This window comes from Rattus norvegicus, chromosome 17 (genome assembly GCF_036323735.1).
Source record: "Rattus norvegicus strain BN/NHsdMcwi chromosome 17, GRCr8, whole genome shotgun sequence".
Taxonomy (NCBI): domain Eukaryota; kingdom Metazoa; phylum Chordata; class Mammalia; order Rodentia; family Muridae; genus Rattus; species Rattus norvegicus.
Genome location: NC_086035.1, coordinates 88,407,387 through 88,421,382, shown reverse-complemented (window position 1 = coordinate 88,421,382; position 13,996 = coordinate 88,407,387). Strand labels below are relative to the sequence as shown.

At 42.4% G+C, this 13,996-nt stretch overlaps 1 long non-coding RNA gene across 2 annotated transcripts; it reads right to left on the bottom strand.

Moving 5' to 3' along the window:
* Nucleotides 1–897: 897 nt before the first annotated feature.
* LOC102550154 (uncharacterized) lies at nt 898–12,394 on the bottom strand. Of its 2 annotated transcripts, none has more exons than XR_001841980.3 (3): nt 12,272–12,394; nt 2,571–2,886; nt 898–1,438 (listed from the first exon to the last, which is right to left on the bottom strand). It is a non-coding gene; the product is annotated as an uncharacterized LOC102550154 (long non-coding RNA). The 2 variants fall into 2 exon arrangements; XR_005495706.2 differs by lacking the exon at nt 12,272–12,394 and adding an exon at nt 2,990–4,076.
* Nucleotides 12,395–13,996: the final 1,602 nt, after the last annotated feature.

Here is a 13,996-nt window from a genome sequence, read left to right as displayed (position 1 = left end):
TGAACAATAGCTAAAGGAGGTTAGGACAGGACAGGTTCAGGAAAAGTGACTATAGTTGTTAGACAAATCAGCAGCATTAAGAAGAATCTCTGACTTCCTACCGGGCCCGGCCGAAGGGAAGGTGTCTGTATGGAAAGCCGTACCCATGAAGAGTCCCAGCATGCAATGGGGCAGTTGATTTGAAAGAAACAACCACGCAGAAGTAGAAACTCTGGAGTACCGTATCGTAAAAGTTGTCTAGTGAAGTGTTTTCCCAGACATCCGCAAAGGAGGTTGTTGCAGATGCAATGCAAAGAGAGCAGGCTGTATTTAACCAGAAGCAGAACTTGCTGGTGACATCCATGCATTTTATTTTGCAGGAATGCAGCTGAGAGGGTCAAGGATGCTTCCAGCAGCAAGTCACCGAGTCTAGTGACCCTGCGGCAATGTCAGATTCCTGGTATGGAAGTCCTGAGTGAGTTGTGCATAGAACTGTAGAGGAAAAGCCAGCATTTCAATGGAGACCTCAAATTCCTGGGAATGGCCAAGTGGTGGGCGTGCACGCCTTTAGTCCCAGCATTCAGGAGGTAGAGGCAAGTGAGTCTGCTGGTTTGAGGCCAGTTTGGTCCACAGAGCAAGTTCCAGGACAGCCAGAGTAAACCTGCCTCGATATATATGAATGAAATGCCAGAAACATGGCTTTCTACTGAGAGAAACTGCGAGTGTGGAGTAGAAGAAATGAAGCACCCTAGGAAACAGAGCCCTGGGGCAGGGCTACCCAAGGCTGGTACAGCTCAGAGACACGGGACTGGGAGCTGCACGATTTGCTGTCCAGCCTGCTGGCGTCGTCAAGCTTTTATTTCTTACTTATGCTTGTCCCCTCCCCCCCGCCCCCGCATAAGTGCGTTTACTCTGCCCTTGCGTATTAGAAGTATATGGTTTAATTTTTATTTACAGTTGCTCGTAGTCAAGATTGCCTTGAGTCTTAGAGGAGATTCTGAGCTTTTGGACGTCATTGAAACTGTTAAGGCTCGGGATTCTTCCAGCGAACTAGATGCTTCTTACATCACGAGATGGCTACGAGCCCTTGGGGGTTGGGGGAGGGAATATTAGAGTTTTAAAGTGATGGGGGGTGGGATTCTGATGATTCATCTTCACCGTCAGCCTCTATGGGTTCAGAATCACCTAGGAGACACCTCTAGCTCGTGTGAAGGTATTCAGGAGGGTTAAGGAAAGAGGGAAGACCCACGCAGAGCGTGGATGGCACAAACCCCAAACAGTACCAGACTAAATACAGAGAATGGCCTTTCTCCTCCTCTGCTTCCTGGGCTGCTGAGACGGAATCAACAGTCGAACACTGAGCGAGCTGCCATACGTGAACCAGCTGCCCATTGAACCTGCTACCACGATTCCCACACCGTATTTCTTCAATCAATGAGCCAAATGAGCCTCTTTCTCTCTGGAAATGGGGAGGATAGAAATATTCCATGTACAAGATTATTATGAGTCCTAAATGAAATGGTACATCTGGTCAGAATAAATCTCAAACCACAAATCCTATCATAAAAGTGTATGTATATGTATGTACATATACGTATTAGTCGAGATTCTCAAGAGGTACAGACCTCATAGTGTACACACACACACACACACACACACACACACATGCATATAAATATACATTCATGTATATATTCTAATTATAATAAATTCCATTATATTATGTATACAAATTGGGAATTAGAATTATTATTCTGAATTACCAGAAAATTTAACTTCAGACCTTCTTGGGGATTTCCCACCCATATTCCAGGGTACAATTTCAATGTCTTACATAGATTTTGTCCCTTAATATCTACCAGGATGGTTCTATGACCTCTTGCAAATACCAACATCTATGAATGTTCAACCCCCTTACATAAAAGAAAGTATTTGCATGTAATTTCTGTCACCTTTAGGTTAATTATAAAACCTAATACATGCCTTTAATCCCAGCAATCAAGAGGCAGAAGCAGGCAGATCTCTGATTTTGAGGCCACCCTGGTCTACAGAGTGGGTTCTAGGTCAGCCAGGGCTACACAGAGAAATTTTATCTCAAACAAACAAACAAACAAACAAACAAAAATCTAATATAGTAGAAATGGCATAATACATTTTATCATTTCATATTACTTATAAAATTATGTTCCGTATATGTTCAGATTTCTTTTAAATGCCCTCCACCTGGCCATCCATGATTGGTTGGATGAGGAATGTGAGGACTAAGGGCTGATTTTCTAGCATGGACCAGGAGGTGGGGGAAGGTGAGTGTCCTGCGTCTGAGATGCCTGTTGTCTTGGCACACAGGGGTCTGTCCTTAACTCCTGAACGCTTGAAAAAAGGTCCCCGGGGTGAAAACTAGGAAGCCCAATGCCCTGCTCTCAGCTAACTCACTCTGAAGCTTAAACTACCTTGTGATGTCATAGCGTGTCTTCTCCTATGCTGCCTCCAGACGGAGTTAGCTCTTCCCCCTCAGAGCTGCCACCCAAGTACCACGATGCTGGCCCCATCTCGTTACACATCCTGTGTGAGCATCGGTTTTCACCGCTCACCTGAGAGCAGTGAGAGTTTTATCCCTCGTCTTCCGGTGCTGAACCCAGGAAGTACCCAATGGAGGTTTGGTAAGTCGATGTTCTTAACAGCAATTCTGTACGTTTAGCCTTCGCTCCTAATACGCATGTACTCTGTACTTGAACCCAAGGCAGCGCTGTGCACATACACACTGTTTAGGTCTGAGGCCACAGTGAGCACAGACTAGATGAATTACATGGCTTCCTAACGGCACATCCTGGAAAGGTTCTTGGTGGTCAGCCATTCCAACCTCTTCTCCCTCGCAGTGTAGAATTCATATATAGGTGGTCGTTGACTCTGTTATGAAATCATTTACACTAATTAGATTCAGAGGTACATCGTGGAGAACACTAGCATGTGGGTAGACATTACCGAGAGAGAACATCCTGGCATTCAGTACCTGACTCACTCTGTGGATGAGGACAGAGCAGTTCAGAACACACAGATGCTGGGAGAAAAGGACATTCTGTTTTTGACGGAGCTTATGTTTCTTTCAGATTACAGTCCAGGAAAAAAGAAAAAAAAAACAAAAAAACAAAAAAAACAAAAACCTGAGGCTGGGAGGCCCTGCTCTTACGGGCCCTGCTCGGTTGGTTGGTTTCGGCTACAATTCTACAGGTGACAGGACCAGAACCTTCTGCATACTCTTCCAGGAGCCTTCGTTATCACCACCAAGAAGTTCTTGGACTCGAACAGTTTTTGGAGATGAGAGAGGGGCAAGGACAGTGGCTCTTTGTGCCTCTCAAAGGCAGCACTGTTTCCCCAGCTGGCACAGCACCCCATCAACGTGGTGCCCTTCAAGGGAGATTGTTTGACTGCATTAGCACATGGCCTGCACAGTGCCAACCCTCATGAGGAGGAAATGCTGGTGTCTCTTCCCAGTGCCTTTTCAGAGCAGCAAATGGGAGGTACCTTCCCCAAAAGGGCTGTCAACAATTCATCATATTTCTTGTCGCTGGCATACTAGTGGCTCCTGTATCTAGTTTCCAAGAGGAGCCTTGAGCTGAAGGACCCTCTCATGGTCCTTTATTTGGAGTCATCGCACAAGGCTGTAAGTCAACAGAGTGTTAATCTGTAAAGACAGCCGTTTGTTGGCGCTGCCACAGCTTCCGGCCCTGCATTGATTCAGTCAACAAACCCTGAGAACAGAATTCATGCCACCTGCCCAAGCACCAAAGTGCACATAGACACACGTAGCATAAGAGTTTCATTTGCAACCTACCTGCCTTTTTCATTACTCTTAAAAGGGGTGAGGTCATGATGTTGAGAGAAACAGGCTAGACTCAAGAAGACAGATAGTTCATGTTTTCTCTCCTACATGGGATCTACACCATGTATGATATAAATGTTTTGGGGGAAGAGGAACAGCAGGAGAAAGGAAGGGCACAATGGAACTCTTAGGGTCCAAATATTAGTAAGATACAATGACACATATCTGTGAAAATGTTAAAGTGAAAGCCATCATTTTGTATGCTAGCTAATAATGATGACGATAAGTGACATCCCTCCCAACCTTCCCCCCCAACCCTGAGACAGGGTATCTCTGTGTAACGGTACCCTGGCTATCCTGGAACTCACTATGTAGATTAGTCTGGCCTTGAACTCACAGAGATCCACCTGCTTCTTTGTCCCCAGTGCTGGAATTAAAGGTATGTGCCATGATATAAGGTATGGTGGTGATCTGTGACTCGTACTAGAGGGAAGGCTTTTACTGGTTAGTGCTAGGTGCTGCGGGCCCCTAGATGATTACAGAAACAGTGACAAAGGACAACACAACTTGCTTGCAGCACCAAATATGTGTTTGCTGTCTTAAGCCTCTGAAATTCAGGGTGGGTTTGTAACTAAAGCATAGGCCACTTCACCCTAATTAGCATGGCGTTTATCGCACACTGACATTCGTACTTAGGTCATGGTTATTCTTTGTTTTAATTTCTGCCCTTGTTTCTATGGGGATAAATCCTGATTACTTTTCCTTTGGTTCCATACTGTTTATTGAGCTACAACAATCCTCTCCGCTAACTTTCCAGTGGGTTTTATTTTCTGCGAAATAGTCACATCACAAAAATCTTTCTTGAACAGATATCAATAGTGGAGTGGCTGGAATACATACTTGATTCATTATATTTGGCAGGGGAAAAGTATAGTTCATTGTAGCAGACCTCCACCCTTCAGCTGCAACTCATTACTGTCTACCTAAATGGCCGGAACTAGCCAGAAAGCAACTGTTTCCTATTAGAGAGGACACCCATCATCGGCTAGTCTCAGCAATGGGCTCCCTTCAATGTTCATCTATCTTGGAAGTAACAGCTATGACTCACTACTAGATCTCTTCATGCTTTCAAAGTGAAAAGGCCCAGTGGATGGTACCATTAACCTTGGCTCACTGCATCTTCTTGGGCATAGATCAGCCTTAGCATTTATTTCCCCAGTAAGATACGACTTTGGCTACCAGTTCCAGAATATCTTTCTCAGTGGCTCTGATTGTCTTTCATCTGCAGGCATAGGCTATATTTTTACGTTTTTCATATAACATATTTAGGAGTATGTATATTCTTAGAGCCCGCTAGCTTATTCTGTAGGGTTGCCCACAAGGTGAGCTATGAGGTGGATGTTTGAATAAATGCTAAGGTTCACACATCAATCCTGATTGAAATATATGAAGTACCCCAACTTTCCATGGGTTACATTCCGAAAATGTATGCTTTGCTTTCTGGAACATGGGTAGCATTTCCCAGAGGTAGTTCTGAAATCCATCATTTCTTCTACCATAACTACTCAAAGCCAATTTAACCATGAGAACAGGTGAAACGTACTTCTTTTCTGTGCTAACCATTTTGGGTGAGTTATCTGTGAAGTCAAATTATTGTTTATAAAAATGTTTGTCAATAATTAATTAGGTCACAATTACTCCAAAGCATATTTTAGAGTATACTGTAATCTAGTATCTGGCTTAAATGTGTGAAGAGGATATCAATTTTGTTATTAAAGAATTAATTATGGGGTTGGGGATTTAGCTCAGTGGTAGAGCTCTTGCCTAGGAAGCGCAAGGCCCTGGGTTCAGTCCCCAGCTCCGAAAAAAAAGAAAAAGGAAGAATTAATTATAATTGGGCCTAATCCTTTGGTGACAGAAGTTGAAATAAGACTCTAGAGATCTATTGCTCACATATGTGAAGTGGATAAATCCTTCCAGAGCTCAGGAGTACTAACTTGTCCTCTGGAGTTACTTTCCATGTATAACATTTTTCTTTTAAAACACTACTTTGGGGTGGGGAGGGGGCTGAACAGTTAGTGCTTGGCATGCAAGCAAAAAGACCCAAGTTCTGATCTGAAAGGCATATAGATATATAGATAGAGATAGAGATAGAGATAGAGATAGAGATAGAGATAGAGATAGAGATAGAGATAGATGTCCAGTTGCCACAGTGGCCCACTTTTAATTCCAATGTCAGAAGGCTAAGCCAAGGGATACTGAGAACAAGCTGACAAGAACCAAAGTCAGACCTCCATACACAGGGACACACATACCCACAACTTGCAATTATGTAGGTCTACACATGACACAGACATGTGACAAGGAAAAATAAGCACAGGGTATGGAACCCACCAGTAGTAATTTTGTAGGAAAAGGAGCCGTGGATTTATCCTCATAACTGTGAAGACCCCTCCATACCACTCATGCTTATAGAACTCAAACACCAAATGCTTATAAAGTATTTCTTTTGAGCTTAAAAAAAAAAAAAAGTTTGTCGAAACCAGTCTATTGGTATTAAAACAATTGTAAACTCTGGTTTTGGGAAATGTTTGGCCTCCTAAACCATCCATGTAAAGGGGAAGCAACATGGAATCCCCAAGAACGTATTCTGGTCTCTCACAAACATGTATTTCATACTAGGGAGGAGCCTGGACATGGTTGGTGTGTGAAAGCCCCAGGAACTCTTTGAGGAACACTGGTGGGGCTCTTAAGATTGGCTATAGTTTGAGATGAATAGTTAGGACCAAAAGGTCTTTCGTAAAATAAATACTTCTAAATTCCAAAGGTAGTTTTATACAGTAGTTTTTTTGTTTGTTTGTTTTTTGTTTTTGTTTTTGTTTTTGTTTTATTTTTAATCTTTGGACTCAATCCATATCACAGCAGCATGACTCAAATGCAAAATAACTCAAATGCATTTTTTTTGTTCTTTTTTTTTTTTTTTTTTTCCCCGGAGCTGGGGATCGACCACTACCACTGAGCTAAATCCCCAACCCCATCTCACATGCATTTGACCACCTGACAGCAATACCTAGAAATAGAACATCTCAATATGCTGATGCACCCCCCCCCACCTCCCTACCTGCCTCCACCTCCCATCAGAGATGCATAATGGACGGAGGGAGGGAGGGAGGGAGGGAGGGAGGGAGGGAGGGAGGGAGGGAGGAAGGGAGGCACAGATAGTGGGAGGAAAGGAAGGAAGGAAGGAAGGAAGGAGGGAAGCAAGGTCAGGCTTCAGGAAAGTATGTAATGACCTGGATCTTGAACCAGGAAGCCTTGGTTCTATTTTCTCTCTATTTTTCTGGTGATTCGATAATAAAGATTTAATTCATCTGTACATAGTCATGTTCTATTGGATTACTGCTCTTTCTAATTTAATGTGACCAAACTCAGCAGTTTGTCATTGGTCCACTCAGTCTAGATGCTATGGGGTAGACAACATTTGGACAGTTAAACAATAATATTAGCAACCAGCTCAGCTTCCAGTCACCAAACACTTACTGTGAGCAAGATTCTATGCCGACTGAATTCCTTACATGCCTTCTCTAACTCAGGCCACAAAATAACTCCGAGGGCTGGGGGTGTGGTGGTATGATACAGTGCTTATCCAACATAGGCGAGTCCCTGGGTTCAATACTCAGGAATGAAGAAAAAGCAAGAACAGAAAAATCATTGCATGCATGTGAAGATTAGTGCTGATTGTCACCTTAACGTCTTTAAAGTTCTCCTCTCTTCACTGCCCTTGCTTTGGGTTAGGGTCAATTCCTGCAAAAAGCAGGGAGGATGGGTTCTAGTGAGGTTCCTAAAACTATGAACTCTGCCTTCCACTCTTTTTTTTTTTTTTTCTTTTTTTTCGGAGCTGGGGACCGAACCCAGGGCCTTGCGCTTGCTAGGCAAGCGCTCTACCACTGAGCTAAATCCCCAACCCCATTTTTTTAGTATTTTAAAATATATTTTGAGCTCTGCTATTTAAAAAAATGGAGGGGCTGGGGATTTAGCTCAGTGGTAGAGCGCTTACCTAGGAAGCACAAGGCCCTGGGTTCGGTCCCCAGCTCCGAAAAAAAGAACCAAAAAAAAAAAAAAAAATGGAAATCAGGAAAAAAAAAATCACACACTGAAATTAACCAGATCTAAAGAATACACAAGTCAAAAAAAAAAAAAAAAAAAAAAAGAATACACAAGTCAATGAACTTCTACTGTTGTTGTTATTGTTCTTGTTTGGTTGGTTGGTTGGTCGGTTTTTCAAGACAGGGCTTCTCTCTGTAGCCCTAGCTGTCCTGACACTCACTGCATAGACCAGGCTGGCTTGAATCCTACGGAGATCCACCTACCTCTGCCTCCCGAGTGCTGGGATTAAAGACATGGGCCGTCTATCACTCAATGAACTTCTGTACAGTTAGTAGCCATGCAGCAGTGGCCGTGGAGCTTCACGCTGGATTTTGTATTTTTATAATATTAATATAAATAATATAATTTATGTAGTTATCCACCATCAAAACCAAAACCCCATTACACACTTGGAACTAAGAGCACCATCAGCTTTCTGCCCTTTTGAATGACTATAGTCCCTACCTGGACTCAGCCTATCCTCATCTCTAAGACTTAGCCTTTCCTCCATGCTATACCGTACCACACCCACATCTGTTTACATATATGGATTCGTTATTGGATATATTCCATATGAGGGAGAATATAGTTTGGGGTTTTTTTCCTGAGATTCTGTGACTTTGCTTAATATACATTCTAAGTCCATTAATTTCCCTGAAATTTTTATAATTTGATTTCTTTAGAAATGAATAGTACACACACACACACACACTATATATATATATATATATATATATATATATATATATATGACTACATTATACATATAATTTTCATTGTCTATTTATCTAATAGATAACTAGGTTGTTTTCATATCCATGCTATATATGGAGTTCTTGGGTATATACATATACAGATACATATATACCCAGGAGTGGAATAGCTGGGTCATATGGTAGTTCTAATTTTTTGAGAAATCTCTAAACTGATTTGCTAGTCTTAATTTGCTAGTTAAATTCACAGTGAATAAGTGTTCCTTTCTTTTCATACCCTTTCCAACATTAGTTGTCAGATTTGTTAATGGTCATTCTGACTCATGTTAGATAGAATCCCAACGTAGTCTAAATTTGCATTTCCCTGATGGGTAGAGGTACTGAAATTTAAAACTATATGGTTATTGGTCATATGTGTTTCTTTTATTGAAAACTGCCTGTTCAGTTCATTAGCATATGATTACAATTTTATTTCCTCGGTATTTACTTTCTGTAACTCTTTGTAAATCCTGTCTGTTAGCCTCTTGTCTGAAGTGTGGTGGGGGAAGATGTCCACACACTCGGTAGACATCCGTTTGTCCTGCTGAGGGTTCCCTGGACAGAAATGTGTGATTTTCACATAGTCCCACCTGTTGATGCTTGCTGTCACTTCCTGTGCTGTCACTGCTCCATTCAAAACACTCTTACCTACCCCAACATCTCAAACAGAACTTCATGTTTTATTTTGCCTTTTTTAAAGTCCCAGGCTTTAAAGTCTTGGATCCATTTTGACTAGATTTTGAGTAAGGTGATTTTGACCAGAATCTCATTTCATGCTCCTGCAGGTAGAAATGCACTTCTGCCAGCACAAAGTCTGTCGAACAGGCTTTTCCCCCAGTGAATGTTTTTGCCTTTATCAAAAATTCAGTGAGCGGGGCTTTGCTCTTTTACGTCTGGTTCCTCTATCTGATTCCACTGATCTTGTTTATGCCAGCCCCAGGCCGTTAAGTTCATGACTACCTTCCTAGAGTTTGAGGTCAGATACATAACACCTCCACCAGACACATTAAAAGATCATTGTGGATGTGGGAGAGCTCAGACCCCAGCATTTCTCTACTCCCGAGCTACACGCTTCCCACGGTCATATAAAGGCACTCCAAGAATAACTACTACATCCCAGCTTGGTGAACATCCCTGTAACATACTTCTAATGTGACATATATTTTGAAAAGACACGTTTCTTGGAGTAAATATCATAGGTTCGTTAGGGTTGACTTTTTTAAAGTTAGCAAATTAAAAATACCAAGGGGGGAAAGCCAGGTATGATGTTCTACTCTTGTAATGCCAGCATTTGGGGAAGAGAGGTGGGCGGACCAGTGCAAGTTCAAAGTCAACCTAGTCTGTAGTGTAGTGAGTTCACTGACTCGGAGTTCCCTGCTCTCCTCTGTATACATTTGGCTAATTCAGCAATCTGTCACTGGTTATAGGATTATACTATACGCCTCCCTCCCACCCTGTTACACAACCTGTTAACATGATAGCTATGACTCTAGGCCTCTGGATGTCTGTTTCCCCTTTCTAAAGTGCTCTGACGGCCTAGAGGATATACCTCAAGGTACAAAGGAATTCTCAGTTGCACTTGGAAGGGAAAGAAAAGGAGGCCTCAGTAGTCAATAGATCTATTTGTTTCCAGTTGTGGGTTCTCCAGGTTTAATAATCTCCGAGTCTGTCTATCCCACTACATTACATGAGAAACACCCCAACCTGATTCTACCTCAGATATGAAGATACAAAAGAAGAATGCACACGGGTCTGTTTATAATTTAGAACAAATAAAAATAAAATTTGGAAAGTCACAGAGATGAGTCCAGGATGTCCGGGCCAGCCTCAAGTCATCTGGCTTCTGAGTTGCTAAGGTTTATTTTTTTCCATTCCTTTCTGAGACCATTATTGCTACAAGATCCCAGAAACACCACTGCAGCGAAGGGGACAGGACTACTTTATTCCATCCCCAGTCACCAAACTGTGATTAAATGGGTGTGAAGAGCAAAGCGGCCCAAGATTCCTAAAATGTCACATATTTGCAATTTGCCCAAAATGGAACCAAGCCTGGAAGGCGGCCTGCCTCATTACTCTTTGGCAAAGGACAGGGAATAACCATGGAAATGCTCTTAAATCTGTCCTTGTTTTCTTCAGAAAAGTGGTATCAATTTATAAAATAAATTTGAGCCCCAATGAAAGGTATCAACATATCCAGCCAGGGACTCTCAAAGAAACCATCCACCCCGACCGTTAGTGCTAGCATTCTGCTTAGGGTGAGAGCCAATAGCTGACCAAGCACACATGCCCTGACATGCCCTCACCTTTATTAACTGGTTCTAAAGAGCTTTCTCTCTTTCAAAGTGGCTGCCTCTTTGAGGGGTGTAAACTCTAGGTCTTCCAGGATAATCATTGTGACTCGTCTCTGAACTAAATGAACAAGAGAAAACATTTTAATGGTCCTGGGCTATGGTTGGGTTAGTTCTTTCTTTGTAGAAACTGCCCATTAGAGAAATCAGCAGACCCAGTAATCTAACTCTCAAATTCTAACAATAGATTCTACAAACAGAGCAGTTATGGTCTTGTATGTGCCTGTGCTTGTTTGTCTAGAAGTTTCTGAAGTTGGTACTAACACATATTGCTGCATCTTAACTCTTTATTTAAGGAGGTACCTACACCTATTAGTTTAACCACTACCTATGTTTCTCTCCTTGGCTTGCTGGTTGGTTCATTGGTTGGTTTTGTTTTGTCTTTGTTTTCCCAAACAGGGTTTGTATGTAACCTTGGCTGTCCTGGAACTCGCTCTGTAGACCAGGCTGGCCTCAAACATATAGAGATCCGCCTGCCTCTGCCACTCAAGTGCTAGGATTAAAGGAGAACACTGCTGCTGGCCAGATGTTCCCGTCATCTGGATAAAAATGTAAACTAAGAAGACAGAGCTCTCTGAGCTTTTCTTGTATTCTCCACTTCAGCCTGTGGCTTCTGACAATCCCGGGGTTCTGGGCCTGCTGCTCTGAACATTACAGCATTAGAGCTCGGCTGGTTCCATTCCCTCATCAAAGAGGCAAAACATCAGCAGGAAAACAGCAAGGACAACAAAAACATAAGGAGAGAGGTGTATCTCGGCTCGAGGTTGCAGACAATCCGGACGGTCACGTCAGGGAAGGCGTGGCAGAGTTCTTACTGTTGGGATCCCACAGCTGCTCACGTCTTGGGGGATCAGGGAACTTGAGATGATCAGGTGAGTATCACCTTCATGACCTGTTCCTGAGGAGTCACTGTTGTTAGCATCCCAAAGGTTCTATGACCTCCCCAAATGGAAAGACACCCTGGGGACCAAGCGTTTAAACACAAGACTGGGGGGACATTTCCCACTCAAGCCCTGACAGTATGGCAGTCACTAAATGTTATTAATGTTAGGTAGTCTTGCATACGGCATTGAGATAAATGGTGGTAAACTATTCATTAGATGAAATAAGTGAATTCAGATGTACCTAATCAAGGTTAAAGCTCAGTAAATAAAGACCGAATTTCACTCACTTTTCAAATGTTAAGCAAGCCATCCTGTCTACAAAATAAACTAGTAGTTTCTGACCTGTTCAGGGCTGCGGAAAGGCATCAGGTTGAAAAGGGGCAAATAAAACCTTTTGGATACATTGCAGAAGAAGGGAGCAGAAGGATTACAAGAGCCAAAGAGCTGAGAGGATTGCTATGAGAGCGTCTCTGGATAGGTGTCCTAGTTGGGAGTTCTGTTGTTATGACAAAACACCGTGGTCACAAAGCAGGTCGGAGAGGAAAGGGCAGAAACTCAAGCAGGGCAGGAGAGACCACGGAGGGGTGCTGCTTACTGGCTTGCTCCATGTAAGCCTGCTTTCTTTTAGAACTAGGTCCACCACCCCAAGGATGGCACCATCCACAATGGGCTGGGCCCTCTTGCGTCACTCACTAATTAAGAAAATGATTTGCAGGCTTGCCCAAAGCCTGATTTTATGGAGGCATTTTTCTCAGTTAAGGTTCCCTCTTCTCTGGTGACTATAGTTTACATTAAGCTGCCATAAATCTAGCCAGCAGATCATGGCAGGGCTGTTGCATTCATAAACTCACAGCCCCTGCTGAAAATCAATATGAAATCAATGGGGGAGTAACTTCAACGGCCCTGCCCCTAGGCGGGGAACTTCCTGTTGTTAATGGCTGTTGAAGGCTGGAAGGGTCAGTGTTCTATAGGGGTGTGGGCCCTGGTAGGTTTCCACAGCGTCGGTGGGTGCCCCCATATGCATATGAATATGCTCAGAACTAGTTGGATTCAGTGGGTTTCGTTTCTTTAAGGTCTTGAAAGGCTGCAGATGTGGTGGTACACACCCTTAATTGTGAGGCAGAGGCAGACTGATCTCTGTGAATTTGAGGCCAGACTGGTCTACAATGTGATACCCTGCGTCCAAAAAGAAAAAAAAAATAGAAAAGAAAAGAGAAAGAATGAATGAATGAAATGTGAAATGAAAGTAAAGAAAAGAAAGGAAAAGAAAAGAAAAGAAAAGAAAGATTCCCTCCCCAAAATTTGGGAAGGGAACACGGACGAGGGATCCTAGTAGGAGGTGAGGGGATAAAAGGGTGTGAATAGACTCAAGATGCATTATATGCAAGTATAAAATTCTTAAAGAATAAATGAAAAATATATTTTAAAAAACGTTCACAAATGACATAATGGTCTATGTAGAAAATGCTTTAAAATTTATAAAAGAGTTCAGAAATGGGTCAACATTACAAAAAAATTTAAATCTTACAATGTTCTCTGAAGACGGATTTTGGATATTTCATGGGTTCTTCTTTCTCCATCCCATTTCTTCTACCCTTTCTAGATAGGAGAGGGAAAAGGATAGAGAGAAAAGGGAACTTCAAGCTGACTACCGGTGTCGAGTTCTTTAGGACAAGTTTGATCTTTGCTGTAAGGATATCTAATTTCTTCTTCTCATTGTTTCTTCTTTGTGGATGACTACTTAACAAACTGGGACTAACAACCAACAACAACCAACCATCAACCCACCCTACCTCTCAGACCATAGCATTTATAAACTGTTTGAAAAGTCTCCAGAATTCCAAACATCACACTATTGCAGAAAACAGCTGCAGCTGGTAAAATCACACCCCTGATGGAGCACTGTGCAAATCATAGTCAGCTGCTATAGACAGCCTAAAGCAGCCCCATATCCCCGCATCTGAGTTTAAAATGAAAACATATTCTTATAATACTTTTGTGTCTTTAAAAAAAAACCAAAATTCTCACTATATGTCTCAATATAATGTAATGGAAAAAGAAAGAAAG